This window comes from Octopus bimaculoides, chromosome 7 (assembly GCF_001194135.2).
Source record: "Octopus bimaculoides isolate UCB-OBI-ISO-001 chromosome 7, ASM119413v2, whole genome shotgun sequence".
NCBI lineage: Eukaryota > Metazoa > Mollusca > Cephalopoda > Octopoda > Octopodidae > Octopus > Octopus bimaculoides.
The window spans coordinates 15419607-15424313 of NC_068987.1; positions in this window are offsets into that span (position 1 = coordinate 15419607).

Consider the following 4707-nt stretch of genomic DNA (forward strand, 5'->3'; position numbering starts at 1 on the left):
AGGATCTGAACCCAGAGCGTTAGAGCAAATACCACAAGGCATTTTATCTGATGCTGTATCAATTCTGTCAATTGTCTTGTAGAAGAATACCAATAAAGAAGAATTCATTGAATTTTAGCATTTAAACCAGCTTTATCCAGTCCAAATATTCTACTTGTTTTACGTTGAAACTGGCTGGATCTGGCCTGTTGCACCTACCCTACAATTTCATTCTAAAAGTAAATAGTTGTGTCATCAAAGTCTTGAAGCTATGAGATAATGCATAATTAATTCAAGACAATGTGAATAAATAAGCATTACGTTTGACACTGTATTTTGAATGGTTAAGGGTTAAATTTCTCTTTTCTACTGAAATTGTCTTGCCAGTAGCATGATCCTGAAGACTAGATTTTTGAAATTTTAATGAAATATTATCTTGTTCAGTACTCTAATGTTCTGAGATCAAACCCCTGAGAGTTCCATAAAGCTGATATCAATATATACTAGCATCAAGTTGAAATTAACCACACATCTCTTTCTTATCATTTCTGAAGAAAAAAGAAAAAAATGAATACAGCCAAACTGTTGACAATATTGATCTACTGGAAACTGTCTAAGGATGTGCAACGAGATGAATACGTTCTGTCTGTTAGTCACTTACCATGTCTTAAGTGTCTTGCTTCTCTGAGCATTAGCGCACCAAAATTTTGACTAGTAAAAGCTCTTCAAGATTATCCACCATCTTTGCAATAACTAGCTGCTTTTTTGAATTCAATATTTCAGCCAACCAAAGACATACTTATAAAATAAAATAATACAGTGCAACACCAATGATTTCGGAAATATTTTATTTTATGTTCAGAATTATCAAATAAACTATCGATGCCAGTTGTTAGCTGCTAGGAGACTGCATCTTTCGAAAATTTCATACTTTCTGAAATTCTCCCAAGACAAACCAAAACATTGACTGGTAAAAGCCCTCAAGATTATCCACCATCTTTCCAACAATTGGGAACATTGTGGATAATCCATGTCAGTTGTTAGCTGCCAGGAAACTGAATCCTTCCCAAAATTCACCAACATATTTCCATTAAGCCTATGTACTCTTTCCTCTTTGTGGCTCTTTTACCGTTCATTTTTTTCTGTCTTTCTAGTGTTTTATCCTGTGTACTAATGCATGAACTTTGGCCATCATTGTTGTCTTACTTTAATTGACTTATTGCTGGTTTCTGTCCCCTCTTTTACACTTTTCCTATGGGTTCTACTGTACCTGGGTACCGTATACATATACTACAAGCTCTTTATAATTATTATCAAAAACACCTGTGTACTTCATCAAAAGAAATCATTTATATTATGAAACAATTAAAACATGAATTTAATATATTAAATAATTATATACATACATAACTAAGAAAATAAATTAATAAATTGATAAAGAAATAATTCTTGCATTTTAGCACTTTCAGGCAAATTCTGTTCTAATTTTTTCTGCGAAAAAAAAAAGTCAGCATCTTTGATTTGTTTCTTTTTCTTTTTCTTTTTTGAACCAAAATTAGAAATATATAGTTTAGTAAATTTGCTTAAATCTCAACAAAAGAAGGAAAGGCTCGTCATCATCATCATCATCATCATCATCATCATCGTTGTCATTGATGAAGACGATGAGGATAAAATGAGGAAAAAAATATAAACAAAAACAAAAGACGAAAAAAAAAATAAATAAATAAAAGCAAAGCGGACGAAAACAAAACAAAACAAAACAAGATAAAATGAAATGGAATAAAATAAAATAAGAAACAAACAAATGAATAAAGCAATAACCCCAAAATGTAGATCTAAAGTAGTTCTAATTCCAGCAATAGTAATGGTAAGAATTTCATAAGCTATTATTCTATGATTAGGCTCTAGTGAAAGATCATTTTATTTGCAAGCAAAATCAATGGGTTTCTATAAATATAATAGCAATGATTCCACACACACACACACACACACACACACACTCTTTTTGGTCTCTCTCTCTCTCTCTCTCTCTCACTCTCTCTCTCTCTCTCTTCCGGTCTCTTATAGTCTTTTTCTCTTGCACTCTCTTTTCCATTGCAATTACTCCTTCCCATGCTATCTGCCTCTCTCTCACACTCATTCTCTCTCTCTCTCTCTCTCTCTCTCTCTTTCTTTCTGTCTCTCTTTTCTTTCACTACCTTTACCCCCCACACACCCCACACCCACACTCCCTTCTCTATTATTTCAGTTATTTGAACTATTAACAGTGAGTGTGAGCCAATGAATAGCCTCTATACAGTATTTTTCTTATGTCTATTTGTCTGTCGGTGTATGCGTGTATGCGTGTATGCGCGCGTGTGTATGTGTGTGTGTGTGTACGTGTACGCGTGTGCAGGCATGCATGTATTTGTGTGTACCTGCATGCACATTGTGCAGTGTGACGAAGCCAGCTGTTTACACCAACAAACCCACCCACCTTCTGGTCTGTCTCCGTCTCTCTCTATCTTTCTCTCTCTTTTCTCTTTCTTTCTCTCTCTTTCTCTTTTTCACTCTCTCATTCTCTCTCTCCCTGTCTCTTTCTCACTCTCTCTCTCTCTCTTTTTCTCTCTCTTTCTCTCTCTTTCTCCCTTTCTCTCTCTTTCTCTTTTTCACTCTCTCGTTCTCTCTCCCTCTCTCTTTCTCTATTTCCCTCTTCCTCTCTCTCTCTTTCTCTCCCAATCACTCTCTCTTCCTCTCTCTGTCTTCTTGCTCCTCTCTTCCTGGCTCTTCTCTCTCTCCTCTCTCTCTCTCCTCTCTCTATCTCTCTCTCCTCTCTCCCCTCTCCTTCTCTCTCTCTCCTTCTCTCTCTCTCCTTCTCTCTCTCCTTCTCTCTCTCTCTCTTATGCCCTACCACCCACCTCCCACCCACTCATGCATATTTGCATATCATCCACACACCCTTTGTCCCAACCCTACCTGCTTTACCAACCAACCAACCGACCAACCGACCGACCAACCAACCAACCAGCCAGCCAGCCACCAAAACTCTTGCCCTCTTTCTCCATCTGACCTCCTAGAGTGCCAACATCTCATTTCGGTATCTTAAATATTACATTGAAATACATTGCCCATAATAGACTGTATTAAAAGAACGAAATCATCATCGAAAGAAATAAGACAAATAAAGAAAAGTTCAACAAAGACGCCAAAGCTAAGATGGTACTACCCCCCACCCCACATCTCTCTCTTCTCTCTGATGCTAGACATCCCAGAATAATAGACATTACTGCCACAGACCGAATATGAGTCCTTCCTTTGGTAGAGATCAACGGAGCTAATTATCTCAGGGTACCTATCTATAGTATTTATTCCAGCATCCACTGAAATAACATTTAGCCAACTCTTATTGTTTTATTAGTGTTATTTTATTTTTCTTATTATTATTGTTGTTGTTATTATTATTATTTTTTATTTTTATGCTATTTATTTTCGAGGTGTGACAATCTTTTGCTTCTTGCATTGTATTCTTGTATTCGTAATGATGTTATTACAGATAAGTGGTAATGGATTTCTTCTCGGAGTTTGGCATAGGGCCAACTGTTGTTGTCATTTATTTAGTGCCGAGTCATCTATGATCGATCGAACCTCTTTGAGTGAAAGCAATTCCAACCATGACCACCCAATCTTGCTTTTAGATATAGTATACTTAGGGCTACATTATCACTTTTATTCATCATCGTTTAACATTTGTTTTCCTTGCTGGCATGGGTTGGACAGTTTGACAGAATCTGGAAAGCGGCAAGGCTGTGCTGAGCTCTAGTATTTGCTTTAATGTAGTTTCTACAGCTCAATGCCCTTCCTAATGCCAACCACTTAACAGTGTACTGGACACTTTCTTTGTGAAGGTACCATGAAAACTTGCAATACAAAACATGGAAAAAAAAGATAAAGCTTCAACTTTTAAGAGAGTCTGTTTCTTCTTTTGCTTGTTTAGAAGAACAGTAAGTCTTCCTTGAACCCAGTGAAGGCACATAGCTCATTGGTTAGGGCGCCAGGCTCACAATCATGAGATAGTGAGTTCAGTTCCCAGACCAGGCTATGTGTTGTGTTCTTTAGCAAGATACTTTATTTCATGTTGTTCCAATTTGCTCAGCTATAGAAATGAGTTGCGACATCACTGGTGCCAAGCTGTGTTGGCCTTTGCTTTTTCTTTGAATAACATCAGTGGTGTGGAGAGGGGAGGCTGGTATACATGGCTTTCTGCAAACAAATCTTGCCCAGAGGGGAATTTTCTAGGTGCAAACTCATGGTTATTCATGACTGAAGGGTGTCTTTACCCTTATATATATATATATAAGAATTATTGTTAAATGTTTTTTGATTATTTATTTATTTATTGTTAAAACAAGTATTTTTTTAGATATTTAGTATAAGTTACAATATGTACATTGATTTTTTTTATTATTATAAATTCTTGTTTACACACCCATCTTCATTTTTTTTTTTTTGTAAATTCTCACTATATATATATATTATCTTCGAAACGTCTGATTAGAATAGAGACAGCTGATGAAGGAATATTCCAAGTGGCTTTCCGTTTTTCTATGTGTTCGTTCCGTTGTCTGTAGTTCATTGTTCTAACATCCTGTACCCTGATATGCATATATATACACATGTAGATGTATGTACATATATGTGTGTATACATGTATATATATTCTTTGTATTATTATATATATATATATAT